The sequence below is a fragment of the Malaclemys terrapin genome, chromosome 4 (assembly GCF_027887155.1).
Source record: "Malaclemys terrapin pileata isolate rMalTer1 chromosome 4, rMalTer1.hap1, whole genome shotgun sequence".
NCBI lineage: Eukaryota > Metazoa > Chordata > Testudines > Emydidae > Malaclemys > Malaclemys terrapin.
The window spans coordinates 86,680,005-86,693,733 of NC_071508.1; the positions used below are offsets into that span (position 1 = coordinate 86,680,005).

General features: G+C 45.5%; 1 protein-coding gene across 5 annotated transcripts in view; it reads right to left on the reverse strand.

The window, feature by feature from the left end:
* SLC8A3 (solute carrier family 8 member A3) overlaps nucleotides 1–13,729 on the reverse strand; it is a 210,883-nt gene that overhangs the window by 98,320 nt on the left and 98,834 nt on the right. The window lies entirely within an intron of this gene.

The window sequence follows — 13,729 nt, forward strand, 5'->3', positions numbered from 1 at the left end:
AAGGAAGAGGGAGTAAAATTGTTCTCCTCAACCTCTGAGGATAGGACAAGAAGCAATGGACTTAAATTGCAGCAAGGGTGGTTTAGGTGGGACATTAGGAAAAACGTCCTGTCCAGGTGGTTAAGCACTGGAATAAATTGCCTAAGGAAGTTGTGGAATCTCCATCACTGGAGATTTTTAAGAGCAGGTTAGAACAAACACCTGTCAGAGATGGTCTAGATAATACTTAAGTTTGCCATGAGTGCAGGGTACTGGACTAGATGACCTCTTGAGGTCCTTTCCAGTCCTGTGATTCTATTCCACTAGATGACGGATTGAAAGTCATCACATTGCATTTGGCTGTAAATTGGAAGAGACAGAGGAATTCCACTATGGAAAGGAGGTTTCCCAAACCACTTCCAGCCGTTGTACATACATGCTGCATCAGGATCCTATGCCACTGACATGGATGTGGCCAGCAATCTTTTGCATCTCAGTCCCAAACAAGTGAGCAAAGTCCAGGAAGCAGGCCACCCAGTGCATAGGCATCTGAATTGCATTCCATGACAGCTTAATTCAGGTTTGGGATTTATGGAGACCCCATGAAGCAAAAGGGAATCCAAGAGTTAATAGGGCAACATTAAGGTCTTATGCTGTGCCAGGCAAAATTAAACAGTTCCCTTTGGACTTACTATATTGAAGCCCTCTCTCTTCTCTAACCTAAAAGAATATTACAAGGCACCAAATAGCCCGCCCCATTGCTGAAAGAATCAGCAAAGAGGCCAGGGATTTAATTGACCATAGAACTCCCCTCTTTTCCCTACAGATGGTCCCATGAGGTCTGCGTTGAGTCACATTTAATCGGGAAGTGTGGACAAGCTGATATTTTTTCTGCCTTTGCTGTATCTGTTTTGTAGCTAAAAGGATTTTGGTCTCTGGGAATATCAATGGGCACCTTGACTCTTTCCCCCACTAATCTGTTTGCCAGGAGATCAGTATAATCTCTCTACAGGATTCCACTTCAGCTGGTTTCCCTGTCATTATATTTGCCAGATGAAAACTATCACTGATATCTCACAGAACCTGGATCTATCTGATGTCATAGTGAGTCAGAGCTAGATTGAGGCACAGGCACAATAGGCACATGCCTAGGGCTCTGGCTCCTGGAGTCACATGATGATTTTGGAATCTCTGCCTTCATTTATGAACGATTACATTTCTAGCTCTTCTGGATGTAAAGACAGCCTAGAAAATGTGAACCAAATGTAACCAATGCAATACCATCCCAAGTCTGCACACAGTCTGAAACATTAGCTCTGAGAAGTGTGAATTGCCTTATTCATCATAATCAGTGGTTACCTCTGAAATCTGCTGCTCTGGGGGACCTCTGCCAACACCTTACCAACAAAGGACTCCGAGTGGCTCATTATGGCTTTGCTGATGTGGGTGCTGGCAGAGATCCCCCCACCACAGAGTCATCTGCTGAGGATAGAATCCTCTCTCCTGTAGGATAGACCTTAATCTGCCTAAAGCCAGAGGGTGATGGGCTGTGAAAGAGTGAGTGTCTAGCCTACTAAAGCTCGAGAATTGTTTAATAATTTGCTCCAGTATTTTTCCAGTATCAAAGTTTGGCTAACTGGTGTATAATTCCCTGGATCCTCTTTGTTCCCTTTTTTAAAGATGGGCAAATATAGTACCTTTCTCCCCTCCTTTGAGACCCCATCCGTCTTCCATGAGTTCTCAAAGATAATTGCTAATGGTTCCGAGGCCACTTCAACTAGATCCTTCCATATGCTACAGTGAGTTTCATCAGGCCCTGCCAATTTGAATACATCTAGCTTATTTAAATAGTCTTAACCTGTTCTTTCCCTATCCTGGCTTGTGTACCTTCCCACTTGTTGTTAATTGTGTTTAGCATCTGTTCAGAATTAATGTTTTTAGTGCAGACTGAAGTAAAATAGGTATTTAACACCTCAGACTTCTTGGTGCTGTCCATTATTAGTTCTCCTTCCCCACTAAGTAGTGGATCAACAGTTTCCTCCATCTTTCTCTTGTTTGTAATGTATCATCAAGTGGGACCAGTGCAGGATTGTTCCCTAAGGTATATTGATTTGTACATTGTCCAGTCTGGGGCCCAACCACAGTAATTCCATGGGAATAGGGCAGGAGTGCGCGAGCAGGAGCATATCTCAACCTGCTCTCAAACAAAGCTCATATAGTGAGTCAAAACTCACCCCCTCCCTGGGATTGGGTTTATTAACAAAGAAAGTAACAGCTTAATAACGAAGTTCAGATCAAGCCTTCTCCCCAGGCCTAGCTGCTCCTATTTCCTATTTCAGGGTTGCTGAACACAAACTCTAGACCTCTCTGCCCTATGCAGCCACTCCCACCTCTTTTATACCCCAACGGAGTAACTGGGCATCTCCTCAGCAAAACAACAGAACCCACTTAACTCTTTCCCAGCAGGATCCACACCTGCCAGCAGGGTGGGCTGTTTCAGGCAAATATCTATCAGTCAGTTACAAAGGGTCAGTAAGAAGACACCCTGCAGGTGCAGAACATGGCTGCAGAAGGATCTGTAGAGGGTCTAAGGGAAGATGTCAGGGAAGCAACTGCCCTTACCCTTCATGAAGGGGTGAAATCCATAAACTGAGGTGGTACAAATCCCACCCCAATTTAATTTTGTCTCACACACACACACACACACACACACCTTAGTAGTACCCTTCAAAAGACTAGGAGGGCAGCCAACGTGCAGATCACTGGGTGCATTCGGGATAACAACAACAGAGTGTTGTCCAGCAAAATGGGGACGACTGAAGGCTTTGGATTCCTCCATCCTTCCAGCACCATCTTGCTGTCCACTACCTCATGCTGAGTGGAATTTTAAAGAAAGCTCATCTGAACCCCCCGTTGCTCTCCCCTCCTCCCCCCCCGGCACACGCGTCTCCCAACCCTACGGGTTGTGTGGGAGTCTGCAGCACAGTTGCTGCTTTCAGCAGGCACACAGCACTTTAAGTTCTAATCTTGCCGTAATTAGGTTGCAGTCAGAAATAAAATGATGCCATCAGACTGGAGGCAGCAGGGGGTGAGGGGGGAGAGGCAGCTGGTAGATCAATGCACTAATGTATTTTTATACGCTAACCCTCTGTTCCTGAACAAACACTCATATATCCCAAGCTCCGGACTCTGGGTAGGTGAGACTTATAGGAAGGCCCAGGGGGAGGCTGGATTGTGGGGGGATTCCGTGTTTGGAAGCACAGAAACAGCAGCTGTTTTTAGCTGACTGGTATTTTCCATTTGGCTGTAGCATGTGGGGGTGGGGGAAGAGGAGGTCTATGCATGGGGGAAGAGGAGAGGACTGGGGAGCTGCACAGCCACAAGTCATCAGAGCTTATCAGATCTTTGTGTTCCAGGCACCAGAGTCTTGGAGCTGCTGCCGCTGCACAGGAGGGAATTGAGAAGCAGAGACGTGCAGCTATAAGCAGACACCAGCCAGCGATGCAGCAATGACAGTTGTCCTGAACGGATGAAGCAGAGTTTTACGTAGAGCCTCTCACAGCTCTACCAAAACACTTCAACCCTGATGTGCAATCCTCCCTGCTATTCCACCTCTGGACTCCCCTACACAGCACTGCAAGTGCATTTCAGCCCTGATCCACAGCATCCATTACTCTCCTGTTCCCAGCCCTGTAGGCAATTCTTCTGTCCCGCCCTGCAACACCCACCCCTTGCTAGTTCCCACAGGCTGCAAACTGTACAGAGTGGTGTGGTGGTCTATGTAATATGGACAACTATCCTTTGGAGACTAAGAGGAGATACCCTCAAATTCACTTCACTCTTATCCAGCCAATATTTGAGCTGAGGTTTCTGGATGTGAAACATTGATTAAGGTCAAGACTACCTCCAAGTTCCTTAGAAATGTTAATTGAACTCTTCTCACCAAGAGCAGAAGTATAGTTTCAAACTGTGCCAATCGGCCCCCTTGATAACCTTTCTGTCTTCAGAACCCAGATCAGACTGACATTCTGTTCAAAGAACCCATGCTGTATCAATTCAGGCAACACATGGATATAAACCACACCTAGGCAAGCAAAGAGTTAAAGCTAGCAAGGCTATTGCAAGGCAGATAGATGAGAAGGACAATTTGAACATGTGAAAGGGTATAAACTTGCAGAGGTTGTTTGCTAAAAATGAAAAGGCTAAACCTAGGGGATCCACTTATACCAAAAAGTCAGTGCCCATGTAAACAGCTAGCAAACATCCTGGAGAGCTTATCAAATATAGGCAGTGGCATCACATGGCTACAAAGAATATTTGGCCTATAAACCTACAAGGCCCACAACATTCTATCTCCCTTCTTAATCAGCTGATTTTTCAGCTGTTCCCTCGTAGCTGTCTGCTGCTTGTTGAATGCCTAGCCCTCTTTGCTCCATACATTGGCCAGTCTTCCAGTTCTCTTCTTTCAAATGCCCACTGTGCCAGCTGGCCCTAGTGTGGGGCACAGGTAAACATTTCATTCAGTGTGATTGCTGCTAAGTAAGATTTTAAAAACAATTCCACACTCAGTTTTTGGCTCCCTCGTAGTATCCAGGTGTGACCTTATTCCACAGGAATTAATGGAGATGGTGGGAAGGGTGGAGAGGGGAGAAGGCAATACTTGCATACAACCATAGAATCGTAGGACTGGAAGGGACCTCAAGAGGTCATCTAGTCCAGTCCCCTGCACTCATGGAAGGACTAAGTATTATCTAGACTAGTGGTTCTCAACCCATGGCCCGCATGCGGCCCAATTAGCACACAGCTGCTGCCCAATTGTGCTAAAAAAAATTCAAAATTTGCCCCTCTGATCTGAAAGGGGGGTGGGGCTGGCTGAGGGGGAGACAGCGTCTGGCAGCCTGCTGTAGTGCTCCTGCCAGCAGGGGGATGGTGAGTGCCGCAGGGGGGCAGGGTATGGGAGAGTGGATCTCTGGGCAGGTTTATGGGGAATGGAGGCGCTCTGGGCAGTAAGAGGGTGGGGATGCTGAGAACTAGGAGTTTGCAGGGGTGCTGCAGCACCCCCAGGTTTTAGGCACCCGCGCGGCAAGACTCAGGGTCCAGGTCCCAGCCGCCCAGCCCCATGCCCAGGGCTCCGCTCCTGGCCCCGCTCTGTGGAGGGGTCTCTGAGTGGGGAATGCTGAGTATAGGGGACTGGTGAGTTTTGAAGGGGGGGCACCATGGTTCTCAACCTGCGGCCCATGTAACACATTGTGGGCCAATATGCGGCCCACAATGATAAACAGGTTAAGAACCATTGATCTAGACCAGGGGTTCTCAAATTGGGGGTTGGGACCCCTCAGGGGGTCGCAAAGTTATTACATGGGGGTCGTGAGCTGTCAGCCTCTAACCCAAACCCTGCTTTGCCTCCAGCATTTATAATAGTGCTAAATATATAAAAAAGTGATTTTAATTTATAGTGGGGGTCACACTCAGAGGCTTGCTATGTGAAAGGGGTCACCAGTACAAAGCTTGAGAACCACTGATCTAGACCATTCCTGACAGGTGTTTGTCTAACCTGCTCTCAAAAATCTCCAATGATGGAGATTCCACAGCCTCCCTAGGCAATTTATTCCAGTGCTTAACTACCCTGACAGTTAGGAAGCTTTTTCCTAATGTCCATCTTAAACCGCCCTTGCTGCAATTTAAGCACATACTGTGACGTTGCACTCCATATGCTTTATGAAAACATGCTTATGAATGTTAATATGATGTAACTGGAATATGCCTTATGCAAAAGGTCTCTTGTAAGGTATCATTACACAAGTTATAACCTACTGAATATATTCATCCTATTTATATGAATGTTTCATTCTTGAATCTGAAACTAGAAATATGAAGTATAATGCTGAAGTCCTATTGTAATTATGCAAAGTGTGGGCCATTAATGGTGGTTTAGAATCTTGACTAGGACAATTGGTTGTAAATAGTTTATTTACCTGCAAGCCTTCCTGTGTACATGTGGGACAGCCCATTGGTAATGAAGAATGAAGTCTTACAGTCACATGTGACCATGTCACATGATACTGGAATCCATCTTAAATCAGGTACTTTTCCATTTAGAAGGAGGGGTGGGGACCCAGAGAGACAAAAGATTCCCACCTTGTGCCAAAGCTATAAAAGGAGATGGAAGAGAACAAAGGAGGCAGTCATGAGAAAGCTCCTGTTTTCCACCTAAAATGTCTGTTGGAACTACCAAGGACTGTATCTGGGGAAAGGATTGGGGCCAGACTAGGAAGAAGTCTAATCTGTGAAAGCAGCTTATTGGAACATCTCTGAGGGTGAGATATTATCTGTAATCAGTTTCTTAATGTATTAGGCTTAGACTTGTGTGTTTTTGCTTTATTTTGCTTGGTGACTTACTTTGTTCTGTTATTACTTGAAACCACTTAAATCCTACTTTTTATACTTAATAAAATCATTTTTGTTTATTAATTAACCCAGAGTAAGTGATTAATACCTGGGGGAGCAAACAGCTGTGCATATCTCTCTATCAGTGTTATAGAGGGTGGACAATTTAAAGCTTATACAGGGTAAACTCATATACAAAGTAAAACTGATTTATTTGGGGTTTGGATCCCATTGGGAACTGGGTGTCTGGGTGTTGGAGATAGGTGACCTGCTGAGCAGTTTTCGGTTAAAGCCTGCAGCTTTGGGGGCGTGGCCCGGACCCTGGGTCTGTGTTGCAGCAGGCTAGCGTGTCTGGCTCAACAAGGCAGGATTCTGGAAGTCCCAAACTAGCAGGGAAAATGAGCTCAGTGGTAGCTTCAGCATGTCAGGTGACAGTCCCAAGGGGGTCCCTGTGACCAAACCCGTCACACGTACAATTTAAGCATTTACACGAGTTAGCTTCAGTGACTTCATTGATGTAATTCCTGATTTACATCAGCATCAGTGGGATCAGAATCTATCCCAGAGAGTCTGTATTTCCTGCTAGCTGGACAGAATGGGGAGGAGTGAGGGAACTAGAGAGACAGACTGCTGGGAACCTTAAGGAATAAAGGGCAAATGGGAAACCAAATAATCTGAACAATCACCTCTCTGCTCCAACAAGGAAACCAGGAAAAAGGTCCTTTTCACAACATTCCCCCTCCCCTTAGAACACTGCTATCCCCAGGTTTCTGTTCCCTGGTCCCCAACACATTCACAGTGAAATGTTAATGAAAGCATTGAGTGGAGGCCTGGGAAGCAGTGGTGGTAGTGGCACAGCTCATCACAGGGAAGAGAGGGACACCCACCCAAGAGCCCTGACAGCTCAGCTCTGCATGACACGTCAGTGTCTATTGAGGGTGCTAGCCACAGTAGAAGTCTCATATGAAAAACCACTCTACACAAAAAGCAATGTCGGGGGGATGGGAAGAAAAGAGAACAGGAAACTCACCGGGCCAGTGGAGATATTTTGGACTGGAGTGAAAGGTTGAATTTCAAGCTACCTTGAAGATGAAACCTAAAAAGGCCAAATATAGCTCTATATGCGCTTTCCACAGGGCACTGAAATCACTTTTCCATCAAATTCCCCTTGATGTTTCCAGCAAATGTACCATGCTGCATGCTATTCCTTTTATAAGTTAACCCATTCGCTGCTGGCAGGTAAGGAAAGGATCTAGGGGATGGAGCAAAGAACTGCTGGGAGTCAGGACCCCTGAAATCTGTCACTGAATTATTACGTGACCTTGAGCAAGGCCAGATTGTGCCTCGTCCTGACCATACCACATAAACACAGCTTACACCTCTGGGGTTAAACAGTTGCAGTCCCATTACACTCGTATTTCTTTCTGGTTGGTGCGTCTACTGTCATGGCCATTATAGGACTAACAGGGGTCAGAACTATTCTGTCCTTTGAATTTCATGCAGCCATCAAATACAGCAAATGTTGAAAAGCGGGGACAGGCTAAATAAAGTCAGAAATATTTTTAGGGATTCAATAATGTGGAGGATTGTTAGTAGGTTATGGAGACTTTCATCTTGAGGTTACTGGTTCAAATCCATCCCCAAGGTGGTAGAGACCAAATGTTGCTCTCTAATGGATGACAGCCCAGTTCAGTTTCTAATGAATAGGGTCCTCATCACAAAAATAACAGCACAACTGGCCCTAAATGCCCCCCTTGCTGGAAGACTGGAGGGAGAGAGTAAGACCACAGATTGAATGGGCTGTGGAAATTGAACTACATTCCCATCCCTGGTTAGGACTGAGGCACATGGGGGTGGCGGTGGGCAGTTCTGGGTGCTGCTGCTGCCAGAGCTGTACTTGTCCTGTGGCTAAACACAGGACTTCAATCTGCAGTGTTGTCACTCCAGCACTGCATTCACTGTTAAAAGTATTAACAAAAGAGAAGATTCAGTGCTCTCCTGATACAGAAGGTTAGAGAAGGGAAGCCCAAATCATTAGGGGAATAGAAAACCTCTCATATGAAGACAGGTTGAAAAGATTGGGATTGTTTACCTTAGAGAGGGGATAAATAGGAAAGCCATGTAAAAAGTATATAAAATAATGACTGGTTTAGAAAAAGTAGATCAGGAACTTCTGCTTTCTCTCTCTCTCTCACAGGGGACATGAGAAGGGGACATTGAATGACACCGTAAGGAGTAATTTTAAAATGATGACTGGAAATACTTTTTCATAAAATGCACAACTAGACTGTGGAACTCATTGCCACAGGATGTCATTGTAGCGAAAATCTTAGCAAAATTCAAACTGGGGAATGACATTTATATGAATAACAATGCTATCCAGAATAGTTAATGCTTGTTAAAAAATATGTAAGTGATATAAAATGTCATGTTTCAAGGCTTACACACTAATCTAACTCTGAGGGGTTATGATGAGACTTTCATAGGGGGCAGATTATCCCACATCTGTTCTTGCACCTTCCTCTAATGCATCTGGTGCTGTCACTAGGAGACACGATCCTGGACTAGATGGACCACTGGTATGATGCAATATGGCATTTCCTAATGTTCCTAGCAGTATCATCTGGAAACCTGCAACAGGGTATGGAAAAATAGGTATTTTGACTATTCAATCTACCTCTAAACTTGCAGCTCCTGCTATTATGACAGCTTTCCCAAAAGAAAAAACAACCTAGAATTCTTAAGCCCTAGAAAATGGAGGGTTGACACACAGGAACATTAAAATATAGCATAAGATTTACTGCATTGAACAAATGACCCATGTGGCCTCTCTCTGATAGTGGCTAATTCTAGATAGCTCAGAGGAAGATGTAAACTTACCTATAACGTACTTAACTGTCCCAGGGGAGCGTGGATTTCTTCCTGACCCAAGCTGCTGATCAGTTCATGTCCTGAAGCTTGAGGATTCATAGCCCTGGTGATTTTTAATCCTAGCTAATGTAACTGCAGATGCTATTCCTATTCATAGAAATGTCTGATCCTAATGTCTAATTCATATAAATGTTCACAGAAGAAAGAAAGAAAGCAAACGGCTTGTGCAGTGAAGGAGAAGCATTTACCAAATAAGGAGTCATAGCATGCCTGCCCTTCCCAGTAAGAGCCCCATCTGTCAGTGGTTCGCTGCCCTGCCTCTGTTATCTGCCACCCATCACTTTATCAATCCATAAATCCCCCCCTTCTCATCCACTTGCACAATTCTATTCCTGCAGGCTGGCTCTTGATCACTGGTGTGGGTCCCAGGACTGATCTGACCCATGCAGTTTGGAAAATAAAATCTGTTCTCCCCTGACTCCTTGCCTAGCAGCATACACACTCTCCCTCTTTAAACTTCCACAGGCTGATTCACTGTCTCTTGATCCAACTGATTGTTAATGCGTTGCAATATCAGAGCTAGGCTTTGGGATCTGCAGAGCCCGCAGACAGATACTCCACACCTCACCACCTGACTTGGGTGACCTTGGGATATAAAAAATTCTCTAGCTGTGAGATTGAAGAAATTCTGGCCAAATTTTTCTAAAGCCTGTGCTGGCACAAGTGGCATGTTGCTTGCTTTAACTGGGACTCAGTGCAGTTTGGGGCACGTGGGGATTCTCAGAAAGGTAGTTTGGTCATATCCCAAGGCCCCGGGCACTCTGTGCGTGGATCTATGAGGGAGGGGCCAGGATCTGGTTAAGGGTCTGAGTGTCCAAACTGCATCTTCAAAAGTTCAAAAAGGGGCACAATTAAGCCAGGAGACAAAAATTAAGCTACTAACATCTGAGACTCCTACTCCAAGCTCATTTAAAAAACTCCAAACACATAGAAGAGCATAGGTGAGATGCAGACAGAGACAGAGTCAAAGAGAGCAAGCAGTTGCTAAGAGGATGGGGACTAGGGGCAGGGCCAAAGCTGTGGGGACTGGACAGGGGCAGGGAGACAAGGGAATTGGGAGAGCAGATATTGCACTTCAGGAAGGATTTACATTAGCCACTCACTGAAGCACAACTCCCGTCCATACTAGGGTGGTACAGTATGTTAGGAAGCAACTGAGGAGGAGGAAAAGGGTAAAGCTGGCTCTGCCTCTGACACATCGAAACCCACCAAACAGGATCAATGAACCACAGAAGACTTTCCTTGCCCTCACAGAGGTGCAAGCTATCCAGAACTAGCGGCTCATACCAGAAACCAGCACACATTTCTGTGATTAGCAAAGGGGGAACCTGGAGGAGGTGACCAAAAGAAACCATGCACTGTCAGTCCCCATCAAGGTCACCACTGGGCATGTTAACCTTTTCACAGAACCCTACAGGGCACCATTGACATTAACCCATCTGCTGTCTCTCACCATCTTGATAGCTCTGTAAATACCAGGCTAAGGAAGGCAACATAATACGCCCCTTTTCCCAGGTGACCACGCAATATTTATGCTGGTGTAGCATGTCACGACAGAGCAAATCTCAGCACTGTTTTAATATGAAGCCGGAGTCCAGATACTTCTTAGATGAGCTGGGAAACCAAGTAACATTCATGTCATACAGAGAGGTACAAGACCGCACTTGTGTCAGCAGTGGAGAATACACCCCAGCTAATAGGCTATCACCCTTCTTCCTTCAGGAGAAAGCCACCCCCCAGTAAATTCACCAAGAGAATTCTCATTGTCTCCTTGCCCCAGAGCATCAGACAACTGCAATTACTGCATCAGTGGGTCCTAGGAAGGAAATCTGTTCTCTTGCATAGCCACATCCCAGTTAGAAAACAGGTTGGTGCCTAACAAGGGAAACAAACAATCTCCCCCATGTTGGGTCAGGCAATGCTGATGTCTGGGGTGGTGAACTATTGGAAGCTGCTGGTGTTCATTCAGGACCAACACCAGTGTAGTGGGGGAGGATATAGGGCAAAACCTTATGATACAAAGCCCATGGAAGTTGATAAAAAGACTCCTACTGCCAGTGCTGGCAATTCCATTCTGCTTGCCAATCTCCCCCGCAATTTAATTAGATGCAGGAATCTTCTTCACTTCCTGTCCTGAAGGGCTGTATAGTATTGCTGGGCCCAGTTAAGCAGCCACTATGTTCCACCTTTGATATTGCTACCTTTTAGGACTGGGAAGATTAGATTGATAAGCACTGTAATATCCTTCTGTCTGAAAGGGGTTATAAAAATGTCATGCCAGTGGTTCTGTTGCAAACATCAACTTGAAATGAAGAAGAAAAACTAGTAAGACTAAAAGCAAACAGAGAAAAGAAAATGATGCCTGCTTTTGGGCTGGAGATGGAGTTTGGACCATACAGAAAATCTTATTAATTGGCCTAAATTAAGCGAAGGGCTAGAAACCCGGCACAAGCCACAGACATTAGCTTCTCTTACTGGCACAATTTAGAAGATTTCAGTGTAGATTTTCAGATAGTGAATTTACATAGGTCCCAGAATGATGGCAGATCTACAAAGGAACACTGACCTGCACCCTGGATAAGACTATCACCCGTCCTCTCAGCTGGACAAAGAATGTGAGCCACTCTTTTCTCAGTTTCCTCTACTAGCAGAACTGTGAAGCAAAACCAATCCAGTGTGGGACAAACTTGTCTCCCACCCTCAGCTTCAGGAAGGCGTAAGTGGACCCGTTCTTGCAGTACACCCTGCTGGCAGATCTACAGAGCATTACTCGAAGCACTTGGATAAAGCCTACAAATTATGCCTTCAGCTGGTGGAAAGTTGTGGTGGTGACAGGTGATTTATATGCAGTGCTCGTGGGGGAGGGAGATTTAAACATTGCATGTGCTGAAGAGTGGGGGAAGCAACCAGAATTTTTTTTTAAAAAGGTGAAGTTTAGGTAACAATAGCTCACTTTCTGGTTCCTCAAGAGCCACTAGGAAAACGGAATGAAACCTTGAAACCTCTCACGGTGCTAGCGAGCAATTCCAATCTATCCTCACCTGCCACGGGCGACAACACTTCGTGCTCTGCTCACCACTGCTGGATTCACCTGCTGCTTCAGATTTACTGCCACTTTGGACAGTCAATAAAACCCTGGAATGCACTAGACAGGAAATCTCCCCCTTCCCGGTACAGAGACTGTGTGGGATTTATTACAACAATAAAAAGAAAGAGGGGAGGGGGAGGGGTGTCTCCTAACCAGGCTGTGCTTTAATAAAGCCTGTGTAGGCTTTCAGGGGCAGACCACACAAACAGCAGCCCCACTGGACGTGACTACAGTGACAGATGAATTCTATTCCTCTGAATGTATCTGCCTACATCTGCTCACATGTACACAACGCCTTGCAGAGAAAAGGGAAGAGAAAATAAAATCAGGAGGGGACTTTCTTCTCTTTTTGAATTTGTAAAGCCTTGGGTAGAAGAACAATAAAATGGGGAAGGGAAATGATATGGGGAACAGGGAAGCTGGGACATAATTCTAGCACTCCAGTTCTAGGTCCTTACACCTGTCAATGCACCTCAGCCCTGACGGACTACATTAGTTATGCTGTCCTGCAACCCCACCTACCTTTGCCAATGCACCTTAATCCTCACCTACAATACTCTCTGCTTTTCCAGACCTGAATATCTCCTGTGAAGATACTTGGCACCATGTATGGGGGTTCTGCGCTGTTGATAGATAGGGATTATGAGGATTCTTTTGTACAAATCTTTTATTTGTGTCTTAAATGAAACTAGAACTCATCTCACAAGAGGTAAAGGGATCGTGAATAAAACCAAAACATCCTGCCTCCTTTAGTTTCTGATTTTTAAGTAGCATTAGTTAATGAGGCATTGTGGAGGGCTGTGATGCCCAAATCACATTTTCTGGTTAGAAGGCAGCAACCCGATGGGCACAATCTCCTGCACAGCATTAGTGTAGGCAAGGCAACATTCAGGGCCAGATTCCAGCAGCCTTGCTCACCCCAAACCACCATAAACACCAACATGCTCTGAACTGACTCTTTCTCGCACGTGTAGAAAACTGACTCCCAGTTGCACGGGTGGTGATTCCAGCCAGCCAATCACTGATGCTACACAATCGGACTCTGAAATTCAGCATGGAACTCATACTTTCCCTGTTCAAGATCCTAGCCCCACAGCAGCCAGCAGGGTACCATTGCCGCACAGTAGCCTTCTTCCCGGGCAGACAGGTTATCAAATGTGATGCCTTTGTCACAGCTGGAGTTTTAGAAGGAAAAGAAATATTTTAAGGTGAAAAAACCAGGCCCTTTAAAAGGAAGAATGGATGGTCTTGTAGCAAGGCAAAGAACCGACAGTCTGGAGACTTGGATTCCAATCTGCACAGATTTGCTGTGTGATCTCGGGAAAGATACAAAACCACTGGGTC